Source organism: Stylophora pistillata, chromosome 1 (genome assembly GCF_964205215.1).
Source record: "Stylophora pistillata chromosome 1, jaStyPist1.2, whole genome shotgun sequence".
Classification (NCBI taxonomy): domain Eukaryota; kingdom Metazoa; phylum Cnidaria; class Anthozoa; order Scleractinia; family Pocilloporidae; genus Stylophora; species Stylophora pistillata.
In genome coordinates, this window is record NC_142519.1 from 15,102,637 (window position 1) to 15,116,544 (window position 13,908).

At 38.9% G+C, this 13,908-nt stretch overlaps 1 protein-coding gene across 2 annotated transcripts in view; it reads left to right on the top strand.

Moving 5' to 3' along the window:
* The window catches only part of LOC148741357 (uncharacterized), an 85,120-nt gene that overhangs the window by 49,166 nt on the left and 22,046 nt on the right, over positions 1-13,908 (top strand). Inside the window, exon 1 of one of the 2 annotated variants that reach the window (XM_088740020.1) lies at positions 836-2,171. The exons of the other annotated variant lie outside the window; for it this stretch is intronic. The gene's annotated coding sequence lies outside the window, so the exon portion shown is untranslated. Of the gene's footprint in view, positions 1-835; positions 2,172-13,908 lie in introns of those variants that run through there. 2 annotated transcript variants of the gene reach the window in all.

Below are 13,908 nucleotides of genomic sequence, written 5' to 3' on the forward strand. Positions count from 1 at the left end.
AAAAAGTGAGCAGTTGGCAAAAAAAGCAAGGGAAAAAGGAAAACTTAACTTCACATTCTTCGGCTCGGGCTCTCACGGGACAATTGTGAATTTAGTAAGCTATAAACGTGAAAGAAAGACTTATGTTACGTTTGTATAGTATTAAATATATTAACCAGTAGTTTCACTAGCAACCTTTGTGGCTTCCCTTGGTGTTGATGTATGGGATCCCATGAAAATGGGTTCCCACTCCACTGACGAGCAAACTCGTGATCAGTGGGTAAAAAAGGAACAAAGCGTATGCAAGGGTGGGAATGAGTGTGTAAAATGAACATAAAAGTTAGGTGTTAAAATTGAGGGAGCGACTTCTGTAACAACAGCACGCTCCTAAACTCAATTTAAAATTGTAAAAAATATATGTTATATATTATTATTAAAATATAAAAAAAAAATAAATAAATAAATAAATAAGTAAATAAAATCAAAATAAAATAAAATAAAATGAAGTTAAAATATTATCTAAGAGTAACTATTAGAAAGAGGGGGCGAAGTATTTAGGGTTAGGGTTAAATTGCTTATTTTTTATTAGAGTTTTGATTATAGTTAGGGTTAGAGATTTATTAGGGTTAGGGTTAGTGTTAGTAAGGGTTAGGGTTAGGGTTAGGGTTATATTAGGGTTGGGTTAGGGTTAGGGTTAGGGTTTGGGTGGAGTAAAGGTTAGTAATAGGGAAGGGTTTGCTTAGGGTTTGTTGAATTAGAATTATATTAGGGTTAGGGTTAGTGTTAGGGTTAGTGTTAGATTAGGTTAGGGTTGGGGTTAGTGCTAGTTTAGGGTTGTAGTGGGGAAAGGTTAGTCATAGGTAAGGGTTTGCTAAGGGTTTGTGGAATGGGGTGTCTGTTTTTGGCTGTAGGAAGGGAAAGGGGGTTTATAAAATAGGAAAAAAAAATTTATATTATTGATGAAATAAAGTATTCTCCTTTTACAATTATTTTTATGGACAGGAGACTGTAGGAATTGGAAGGATATAGGTAGAGGAGGAGCAGTGTTGATCGAGGAGTGGTGAAAGAAGATGCGAAGTGTCTACAAAAGCTGCCCAAAGATGGAGAGAAATGGAAATCAAACCGGCCGGGTGAGGAGAGAAGGATGCATCGGCACCAAGACTCCTTATGGTTGTGAGTCGTCAGGGGCAAAGCACAACCGAGCGAGGATGTTTCTAACCTGGTACCAGGTCAATGCCCGACATCCTCGTGCCGAGTCCTTGTTGAAGAAAGCAAGAAAAACTACACAAATATAGTAAGAAATTAGAAAGTGATTGGAACCCATTCCAAAGGGGAAAAAAAAAAAATTTATATATAAGTACAGTTTTTATAATATAGAGGGAGGTAAATATGTATACTAAATAAAGAAAAATTTCAGATATGATAGGAGAGAAAACTTATGTAAACAAATTAAAAGAAAAAAATTTTTTTTGATATATTACGGAAGAGAATGCAATGCTCATGTAGAGAAACAGAATGCGGTGCTAATACAGAAGAGAATACCAATGTATATTAAAAGGAAAATAATTAAATGAATAAAAACAAAAAACAAAAATAATAATTTCAAGTGTGTGTACACTGAACGGAAGTGTCACGAAACGGGAATTAGAATTAAGAGGGGAGGTGTGTTATTATTATTTATATGAAGAAAATAAAGATAGATACCTTGAGAAATATGAGAGGGAGCTGCCTTATCCTTAATATCCAAAGGAAAAAATATATTTATAACGAAAAAAGATTTTCGCTACTGGCTCCGTGTCGCGAAATAGCGGAGTTGAGAGATCTTAATCTGGGACGGTCACGTCAGAATGGCGTGATCGAATTGCGTGAGTCTTATGACGTACGGGTAACGCGCGATTGCTCTTGGGAAATTGATGAAGAGTGTTCAATCGATCTTCGTCGTAAAAGGGATTTTGACCCTCGAGATGTCTAGAAAACGAATTATTTATAGAGATAAAGGAGATAATTGCGTGCGTTAGCAGAAGGAATTGAATGGAGACGTCGATGTAAGGTTATCGGACGTTGTTGGAAGAGGGCGAGGACCTATTGTTGAGATCTTTCGTTCTAATCTGGCTGTGGAAAGTGATTAACTGTTGGAATGCATCGATCCATCTTTGCTGTGAATGGTTCGCCGAAAAGTATGATGTCGAACGGTGAGTGAAATAAATTAAAGATCGGAAAGAGAACAATTATTGTATTGATTTATTTAAGTAGAGAATAGCTAGAGTAGATGTATCCAATCTATCAATGTAGACAATAGCTAGAGTAGATGTGACACAATAAATAAAGCATAGAGCATACCAAGAGTTAAGTGGATTAAATTGTTCTGCATACTTTTACAATATAAAATAGAGGTTAGTAACAAATAGCCAGTTTTTGATGGAGATAGTGCGGAGAAAGCCCCGCAAAAAAGGAAAGGCTATAAGTATAGAACGATTATAACAAATTCGAGTTTTGACAAGAATTATGTGTAAAAATAAGTGTAATGAGCAAGGTTAAAATACAATTATGAGTTAAAATGCAATAATGAGCTAAGATATATTACAAAATTCTTTGAGACTATCAAAGAAAAATGTCGAAAGATTATAATGAGGGAAGAATAAGGTAGATTCTTTAATAAACTACCTAAGAATTATATACATAGTTGCTTTAATGGTTAACTACAGTCTCGAAATGGAATTAAAGTGTTAAGGAAAGAACATCAGGGATGTCTTCTCTATATTTATGAGAATTATTGCGATGTAGTTTAAAAATAGCTCAAGGTACACAAATGTATAAGAATGTAATGATCGTTTTGGAATCCATAAACTGTAAAAATTGAAATACAGAAAAAAATATATATATATATATACATATATAAGTATATTTTTGATGGCATTAAAATTTATTATTATTTGGTAATTTTCGAGTGTAATAGCTTATTGGTGAGTAGCATGGTGTGCAGTTTGGTGGTGTTGCTGTATGCTTTGGTGAGTTTGGGGATATGCATGTTGTGGTATTTGTATAGGATGTGGCGTACTATTTTGTCTGTTCGTGCATGTTTGTTGTATTTGCTGCGGTAGTAGATTGTAGATTTTTTAGTGGATTGGTTTCTTTTGGTGAGTTGTCGTCTTTTGTGAACTCCTTTGCAATTCGCGAGAAAGTTATTTCGCGAAACGGGAAAATCTAATTTACGATGGATTAAACAAAATCCAAAGAAAAAGTGAGCAGTTGGCAAAAAAAGCAAGGGAAAAAGGAAAACTTAACTTCACATTCTTCGGCTCGGGCTCTCACGGGACAATTGTGAATTTAGTAAGCTATAAACGTGAAAGAAAGACTTATGTTACATGAACGCGACTGCGTGACAATTTTAAGTTCCGTCAAAGAATCCATCGCCGATCCACACTTAGAGCTTATGAAGACTTGACATTATGATCAGAAATTGCAAAGAGTTCATTATTTAACCTATAGTTCGCACTGCTTTTCCTGTTTTAGTATGCATGAAGCTTTGCTGCATGAAGCTTTGATGAACGTAGAACAAGGTTACGTATACGATTTTGCACTTTAATAAGATATTTTCCGCTCTTTTTGAGAACACGCTTTATTTGGGTTGTTAGAATTCTTGACACCGCTCTACTCCTTCTTCGCCTTACGTTATATTGAAATCTCGAAAAGATTGTTACGTGGTTTGTTTTAATAAAGCACATTGTAAAGAAAATTGTAAAGCAGATTGTAGAACAGGTTTGTATCGATCTGTACGAGCGAGCCTCGAGTCTTGATCGAAACAGGAGCCAAAAAATGTGACGATCTTGGCCACTTAATGTGTGCGTTGTGTGTTGAAGGGCTCCAAAGAAAAAGCACAACAATAAACCGATGATTCACGTACTTACCAACACGAACTGAAGAAATCTCAGCCACCTTCTAATATGGCTTCCTTGATCTGTCTGGTGAACGTGGTGGCGTATGCAAAAAATCCGATCAAGGTCCTCCTAGTTGCGAAATCTTTGGCTTCTCAATCCATTTCACAATTTTAAGAAGTTGCGGAATTATGGCTTGATGTTATTTCATTTATTGCACCATACAAACATTATTTCATTCTTTGCACTTGCTAATAGCAACACAGAAGTTTATCTGCACGGCGAAGCGGGGAGGGGTGTTTAGGGACAGTACAAATCACTTCCGGTTCGGTTCACTTCCGTCTACGGAATACAACTTCCGTCTGCGGTCTACAACTTCCGTCAACATCTGCTTCACCACACTACGCTGTGGTCTAGAGTAAATGAGCTAAAAATGGTCAATTTCTTTTTCAAAAGATAATCTAAATAATAATAATAATATATAAGGGCCTGTTCGCACTACGCGAAATTGTGTTTGTTTTGCAACAAAATCTGTCAACGCGAAACTATTTTCAGTGCGAACGATGCCGTCAACTTGGTTTTTTTGAGGCCTACAATTTTTTGTCGGACGAGAAAATCTATTGTCCCTTGACAGATACCCTTCAACTGGTCATCAAATTTCGTAATTGAACGGTGCGTTAGTAAGTTGTCGAATGACTCTCTCCCCATTCTCAAATGTCAATGGAAGAAGGCTTCAGGGAAGTTACGATTTCAAACCATGATTCTACAGGTCGACGGCGGCGTCGACGCTTGTTGAGCAACAACAACAACAACAACAACAACAATAACAACAACAACAACAACAACAATAAACTTTATTTAAGGAGGGACGCTCATTAACCCAAGGAGTTATCTAACATGAGGCCCTCACACTACTGAAATGATTGACATAAAATATGAAAAAATACATAAGGACAAAGTATAAATAATAAATGAACATGTATATACATATGAGTGAAAATAGAAAAAAAACTTACAGAGTATCATGGAGCATTGTTGATTAAGATTAACTATTGGAAAAAACTAAAAACAAAAGACTATGATGTACAACTGCAACGAAGTTTGTAGCGACAATTGGGACAAAGCAACGTTTCTAGGTGAGAAGCACTAGAGGTAAAGGTTAGAAAAAGAGAGAGAACTTTACCTTTGAAGGCAGACAGATTAGTCGAAAAAGAGGTACAGGGGTTTGGGAAGCGTAGAAGTTCTTTAAGGTCGGAGTCAAGACAACTGAAGAGCGAGGCTACACTGAAAGCGAAAGTGCGTTTACCGCAGTTTGCGCGGGTATAAGGAAGTTGAGGGTCAAGGTTACAAGCTCTAGTAATAGCACCAGTTATTCGTCTAGAAGACAAGAAATGGAGAGATTGTTTGAGACAGCTTGGGGCTTCAGGATTATTAAGAATGTTAAAGAGGAGGACAAACTTTCTAAGGTTAACTAAGAGAAAAATGGGGAGCCATTTGAGTTTGGCAAAGAGACTGACTGAGGACTGATGCAAGTCGGCGTCAAGGATAAGGCAAGCTGATTGTTTTTGAAGACGAAGTAGACGGAGAAGAAGAGTTTTAGAGCAAGTAGCCCAAACAGCGGAACTGTACAACAAAGAAGAGTGGAGACAAGAGTTATAGTAATTCAAAGAGCAGTTATGAGTAAGAAATAGTTTGATACGTTTCAGAAGCGAAAGTCTGCTCCTAATGAGAGAGCACATATTGCTGATGTGGCTTTCCCAGGAAAGAAAGGAATCAATTGTTATGCCAAGCAATTTAGCATGCGAGACTTGCTCAATAAGGTTACCATTAACAACAATATCAAAAAGAGGTTCAGATAAATGGGCATATTTCTGAAATGTAGTCAAGAGAAGAGCCTTAGTTTTGATAAAACTAAGTGCCATCCTATTAAAGACAGCCCAAGCAAAAATTTGAGTAGTAACGGAGGTAAGACAGTTATTTAAGCAAAGGAAAAAAGGACATTTCCCTAGAGCAGAGGTATCATCAGCGAACATGGTAAGTTCAACATCCGAAGACACATAGAGAGGTAGATCACTTATGAAGAGCAAAAAGAACAAAGGACCCAAGATGCTACCTTGCGGGACACCAAGAGACATAGGACAAGACTCAGATAGGACTCCCTTGAAGGTTGTACGTTGTGAGCGATTTGACAGGTACGAGGTGAACCACTCAACAGAGGATGGAGAACAACCATAGGAGTTGAGTTTAAAAAGAAGCACAGAATGATCAACTAGGTCGAAGGCCTTTTTTAGGTCAACAAGTAAGAGGCCACTCAAAAGACGGTGGTCCATATTAGTGAGGATGCGATCAATTAAGTTGGTAAGAGCCAATTCACAAGAGCGTGACTTCCTGAAACCAAACTGAGAATCAGAGGGCAGATCATGCGAAGAGAGAAATTCGTAAAGAGAAGTGTGAACATGGCACTCAAGAATTTTAGAAAGAATGGGAAGAATTGAGATCGGACGATAGTTTGAACAATCAACGAGTGAACCGTTTTTAAAAAGAGGAGAAACTTTGGCCATTTTCCAGATATCTGGAAATGTGTTCAGCGAAATGCTGAGATTGAAAATGGCAGTGAGAGAAGGAGCAATGGACGGAGCCGTCATCTTTAAACTGCCATTGACAGTGGTATAACTTACAACAAGAGCATTGATATTGCCAACTTGTTCAATTCTCACTTTGCCAATATTGCCTCAACTGTTCATTTACACCCTCTCGATTCTCCTCCTGATTGGAATTTTCTCATGAATTTATCCGGTCAAGCAACTGAGTTAAGGTCTCCATGATCCGTAAAAGCCGAATCCTTCCTAACAAAACCAAAAGTAATTGTTGACTAGCCACAATTAGGTTTTGCGTGGCAAGCAAACAGCAAAGAAGGACGATTGAAACATTTCGCGGGGGCATTTTGCTTTGCGATCAGTCCTTGACCAGAAACGACGTAAAAGAAATCGTACTGTCACGAAATCTCGGTATCTTTTTCGATTGATTGACATTTGTGGTTACCCAAATAATTCGCACGTCTCAAGTGCGAACGCTATCACAAAAACAGAAAATTCGTTGTTACAAAATTTTCAAATTTTTTGCAAATACTAAACCAAATTTTTCGATGAAGTGCGAACAGGGCCTAATAAAACAGTGGAAAGCGTTGAAGGCGCTCTCTCATTGGCTACTCAAACTCTGAAAATACTGTTATAGAAAGTTTACACCCATTATTAGGATTTTGCTTGTTTTGTTCTATTTCGCATGATAAGCGGCGTATTAACTGGGCATAGGATAACACCTGGACTGGACTCTGGACTGGACTGGACTCTGGACTCTGGACTCTGGACTCTGGACTCTGTACTCTGGACTCTGGACTCTGGACTCTGGACTCTGGACACTGTACTCTGTACTCTGGACTCTGGACTCTGGACCCTGGACTCTGGACTCTAATTTTACTTTTACTGTAATAAGTATCGACAAAATTACGAACAAATATGCGCATCACTATGCGATTAATTGAGTCAATTAAAATACAAAATAAACTACAAAATAAACAACTTAATACATTAGAGGAACTTATTTTATACTAGACCTTGTCAGTACATGTCACGTTATTAGTTTGGGTGTGAACAACAAAACACCCGCAAGTATTTTCGCACAGGATATGATAAAATTCTGTGCTAGAAAGTGGTTTTTGAAGGTGTTTTTGGGGCTCACGGTTTTAACCTTCAATTCAAAACCTTGTAGAAAACTACTTTTTGCGAAAGCGAAACTAGCTGATAAACAACTAAGCCCTATCCGACTGCACCGGACCTACGTATCTGGGTGTGGATATCTGTAGCCAATAAAAGTGGCACTTGTAATCCTAAGTTAGTTAGATAGTAGAGCTGAAGAATAAAAGCCAACTAAGGGGCCGAACTTTTAACTTTTTCCGTTCTAAATGCTCTTTTTTTCTGTTACATTTGGGCTGCATGTAATTTTTTTCTTCCAACAAGCGCTTGCAGGAAATTTTTTTTCAAAATCACCCACCCCGCCCCCAAAGAGTTAAATCAGGTCGGTCCCTAAAAAGACAGTCCTCGTTTGTTGAACCAGCGTGTGCGGAGAGCACTTCCGCGAAAAATACTTCACTATTCACCTCCGAACAAAGTGTGTGGAATTTGCGCCCGAAAAATTGTAATGAGTTAAAATCATCAGTTTGTGGTAATCAAAGAGATACATTCATTTCTTCTTTGATCTGCTGGGATCCTGAGCAGATCGTATTTAATGAGAAGGGTCGTCTAATGCTCCAATAGCATATCGAGGGGATTCCCCCGTATACAACAAAGCACGAAATCAAACAACAAACATATGAAATACATATATATGAACTGCGGTTATGAAACGTATATGTGCACGATCCTTCGCAGTAAAGCACTATTTAAGCAATAGTGAAAATCAGACCTGAAAAAAAATTTTTTTCAGGTCTGATTTTCACTATTGCTTAAATAGTGCTTTACTGCGAAGGATCGTGCACATATACGTTTCATAACCGCAGTTCATATATATGTATTTCATATGTTTGTTGTTTGATTTATCATCTACGGGTTTATGTCGAATTAATTTGATGGCCTGCTCCCAGTTGGCTTGTTAGCTCAATTGCTAGAGCGCTGCACTAGTATCGCAGAGGTCAGTGGTTCGAATCCCGTACAGGCCTGAATTTTTTTCAGGTCTGATTTTCACTATTGCTTAAATAGTGCTTTACTGCGAAGGATCGTGCACATATACATAGAGCACGAAATGCCAATAAATTTTCTAAAAAACATTACCATGAGGTTCCCCAATAGGGTTCTTCAATCCCGCCACCCCGACCGGAATTTTCCCTCAATCCCGAAATCTCGACGGTTTCTACCGGCTAATCCCGATCCCGGTCATATTTTCTTAATTCCTTACTTCAGCAAAAATGATCCTTGAAGTTCCGTTTCAGATTCTCTCACAGCAGACTCAAGCACTGACTATTACGTTGAATTAGCTGTATCCCTCTGCACTAAAACGATGATCTAGTTCACTTGTTTTTCATGACTGGTTTTAAATGAGTTTCGTGAGTCAATGAGTTATTTTCATGGTTTTTATAGCTGTTTTTTTTTTGTTTTTTTGTTTTTCTTTTTTTCTGTTTTGCCTCTTTTTTTCGATAACACCTGCCTTCCGGATCACCTCGATCCCTGAAAAAAATGTCTCTCGGAGATGATAGCGATCAGTGAGGAGCATTAAAGAGGAACTGCAGCCTAACGTTGAACGATTTTTAAATTGCAGCTTAAAGTGGTATTTTGGCCTCGTAGTGCGGCGGCTCAGAAAATCGATTTCAACGGTCATTTTAGCTCGCTCTTACGTCACTGGTGGGGAAGAAAGATAATAAACCCGCACTCTTCCTACAGAAATTTGGTTTGGTTATGGAGTTATCGAAGTTGCGTGACTTGTAATGAGGATTAACTACGAAAATGAAATAGTAACAGTTGTTTTTCTTAAGTTGGTTCCCCACCACTGTCGTCATAAACGACCGCTGCTGACCTATTTTGAGCCGACGGTCTTACACCCCCAAAAGCGGGAAAAAAGCAACTTCAAATCGAATTTTCTCGTAAAAAACAAGAAGTGAACGAAAATGAATATCGACACTTTATCTTACTCCTCTAAAGCTAACTAGAAATTAATGCAAACAATATACCAATTTTAGGCTTCCGTTCCCCTTTAAGGGTACATATCACGACTTACCAAGGCATCTTCACTGTTCACTACACATATGATAAGTCACCGTCAATCGCAACTCAGAAGACAGTTTGCTCATTCACAATTTTCAGCCATGGCAACGATCATCTAGAAATTCCATAAAATCGAGTACAATTGTGCTCAACAAATACTGAAACATATTCTTTTCGACCCCAGTTTAACAGTGCTACATGTTCCGGCCCAAAATGCCGTAATCACCGGTAACCAAAGCGTACTATAAGAGGTTGAAATAAGAGCCTGTATGGATTTCAATTTCGAACGAAAACTATTTCTGTTTTCCTTTGAAAAGCTACGATAAAGTTCGAACCTCTCTCAGTGGTGTCCTCTTCATGTCGCCGAAATGCTTCTGTTAGCCATTTGACCGATTTTGACGCGAATTAAAGAGTACGCGTCACTGTATTGTAGCTTTCAAAGATAAAAACAGATGGTTTGAATTTTAAATCCATACAAACTCTTATATTACGCTTTGGTCACCTACGGCTAAATTTAATGCGAAATGTTTATTTTATGATTGCTATCATCTAGGAGCTCCTTTAGCAATTCGCTGCAATTAAACTATAATTCTGCTATTGAAGCGAACAGTTCTTCCGAAACGTGAAACCGTTCCACGCAAAAAAGTTGCCTCGCGATCCAACGACGGAATTCCACCAACATCATCGTCGGCCTCGTCGTTATTAGTTATGACTCGCCATGTCATTTTTCACTGTCGAACTTCTCGCAATTCATTGTCTTCATTCGCAATGTAATAGTTCCAAAAGTCTAAATTAGTAGAGGCAACAAAACAAGAAACGAGTTTTCGCTCTTCCCCTTCTCATAAAAGCTACGCAGCTAATATCATCGACAACATCAATGTCGATGTTAACCGACATCGCTAGGGCGCGTTAAACGACGCAAACGATAACTTAGCTTGTCTCCCCCGCGTCGAATATCCCACGCGCACCGATCAGGATATGTATAAGCTTGATACTAGAAATATCACGGTCAACAAATAACAAAGGTCACAAAGACATTGTCAAATTGGATTCTTATTACGGCCAAGGTGTCCATAGTCTCCCTCGCATCCGTTTTTTTGGATGTCACGCAACGCTCCCCCAAAAGAACGGCTGCTGACATCCGAACTACATTCCTTTCTCATTGTCCTTGTGGTTTGTTCGCGGTCTATTGAACAGACCAATCACATACCAGAAAATCTGAATGACGTAAGGTTTCACGCGAAAATGTGGATGTGGCAGATGATCTAGCTATCATGTCGGGAGAAACACTGAAATGACTTTGTCAATGAGAGCTCAAAATGTTTCACATGTTCATCGTTGTACCCTGGTAAAGATAGAGTATATATTTTTGGGAAAAATTCTCACAATTTCGTTGAAATTATAGAATCTACGCTTAACATAGACGTCAACAGCTACGCCAACGACACGAACGCTAGATTGTTTGAGCGGTTGTTAAAGTTTCAGCGAGCAACTGAGAAAGTAGAAGAAGCTAAAAACTGAACTGAAACTCTTTATTCGCACTACTTCAAGAGTTTACTACAGATTATAAAAGTCAGAATATATAAGAAACATTAAATTACATCAATAATCAAAACGAAATACACGACGCCTTTCTATCGAGGCCAAGGGCTAAACGCTTGCTTCGACCTACACATGGAGATCAGGAGGAAAAAAGCGCGTGCTTGCCGTCAACAAACCGGGCGAAGGCTTCGAGAACAATGCAATTTAGGTCGGCCAACGTCTCCTACACTATTTGTACTTCTTCATTTGCCAGTCCGCTGCTAGCTGTAGCGAACCCGATTAGTTATGTTCGTGGCTTCTTATCACCGGTACAGGAAATCGGCCCGAATTATCGAGTGTTTCCGCACGTTGGTACAACACAACAACAATAACAATAATATGACCACTTTCATCGGTAACATGGTCGAACACGAGCGGGAGTGCTTGATATATTAACGATTTTCCGGATCCTGTAGGCAGCTTAACAAAAACATCTACGTACAGACCTGATTTTTATTAGGTCTGATTTTCGCTATTGCATAAATAGCGCTATCTACTGCGAAGGATCGTGCATCATACGTATTTAATACCGCAGTTCAAAATATATGAACTTGATAAAAACATCTTCTTTCTTGACTAAAACTTTTCTAATTGCAAGCTTCTGGTGAGCATTAAGCTCGAAAATTTTGAACTTTGAAGACGCTTTGCAAGCTCCTTCAAGCACCACCATTTGTCTTGTGTTTTCCACATGAGGATCGCGATAGAAAACGATATCTGATTGGACGAGTCTCAAAAGGTGAGTCTGGCGCGAAAAGGTTCCTGAGAATGGAACCCGAGCTGTGATTGGCCAATTCGGAGAAAGGAATGTAGTTCGGTTGTCAGCAGCCGTTCTTTTGGGGGAGCGTTGCGTGACATCCAAAAAAAAAAACGGCTGCGAGGGAGACTAAGGTGTCTAAGGTTCACGAAAATAAACCACAAATCACCATAGGGTCACATAGCAGCGTGACAGGGTTGTGGAAAACGTGGATGTCACCTAGGTCATTGTTCGACTATTTCCGACGTTAATAAGATGAGCTAGCTAAGATGACAGCTTGATTTTCTTTGCATATTTCAGCATCTGGAATTCCCCAATCTCGGTTTCTTTAAAGCGACATTTCCCGATTCCCGCTTGTTAAAATCGCCAAATCCCGTGTTCCGGTTATAAAAACAATCCCGAATCTCGTCCCCTTTCCCTTCAAAATCTCCATCCCGGCCTTCAAATAAGCCAAATCCCGGATCCCAAAAACCTATTGGGGACCCTCTACCATGATCGAATTCAGGAAGCTAGTTAACATGGCTTGAAAGAACCGTGGTCGACCATTTCGCGCCTTAATTAGAAGACAATTTACGAACGGTTGGATTACCTTTGAAACCCATCCGGTTATCTAACGAATTCTTATTTGTTTTAAAACAACTCGAAGCGATTGAGTAGGAGGGCTTTGAGTCTCAATGCTTTCTATGTGGTAATTACCAACCAATCAGCACCATTTCTGGCCAAAGAAGATCACGTCTAAATATAACTCGTGTCGTCAAACTGACTTATTCATAACACTTTCAGCATCTTTTAGTCTCCGCAGCAGATATGTGGAGGATCGGATCAAGTTCGGACTAATTTAGCTGTTTTTTTTTCGGTCATTTTTTCATCATTGACGCCCTTGTGCTTCCGAATTTTATCCCTTTGGTCAGGGTGAGAGCGACCAGCTGGTTCCTACAAATGACAATGGGAGCTCTGGAACGATACCGATATCGATTCCATTTCCTTTCTTCGACAGGAATCACAATTCTTTATTTGTAAGTATAACATTTTTGTCACTGATCACGCCAACTGATGGATAAGTTCAAGGAAAAACTCATGTTGAGCCTGTGCGGCAATCCGAAGGCGAACTGGAATGACTTCCCTTTTGTGGCTTCTGCCATCTACATGAATACGTTTCAATCAGTTGAAAGCCTCAAGTTAACTTTGTAGTTTCATCTCGATCAATTGGAAACCTTAAATCAGAAAAAGAAAAACAGGAATACACAAAAACAAGCAAACAGATGATCGTTTCAAGGAAAAAGAAATTTGAATTCAGTTTCCGGGTCTAACCGTTCATAGTTCGGTGCCATCTATTTATTCATAATAAATTTTTATGCCAGACATGGTGAACGAAAAAATGAATCAACAGAGGTTAGAGAGGTCAAGCCTTTCTATCATATTGTCCACAGCAGCCCTGTATGCGGGAATTTAATTTTCACTTTCGATTGACGAATTGTCACTTTCTAAATTAACTCGCAGGAAGGGGAGGGGTTACGGCTTCTGGTGAATATTTAATTATATGGGAGGTAAACCAACCCAGAACTGCTTGATCTTATTTTGCATATGTTTAGATATTCATAAGCAAGAGTACGATACATAGATAACTGTAAGGTTTTCCATATCATAGCACAGACAATCCCTTGTGTCAGTGGGGTGACGTCAAAGGATGGAAAATAGTAATGAAGTGAATCCCTGTACACCGGAAAAAAAAACCCATTAAGGATGAGATCTATTTTGAGCCTACTCTAATCTTATCTTAATTATTTTTAATACTTTGTACTCGAATGCTCTTAATCAACTTGTATCCAAAGGGGAACATTTGGGTCGCTATTTGCTATTATCACGGGCGTTTAGGTTAATAAATGTTTGTAGGGGATGGGGGTGGGGCATCTGGGGTTCTGAATACCGCAACACTCGACTAGAAGTAACAGAGTGCGGAAACGAC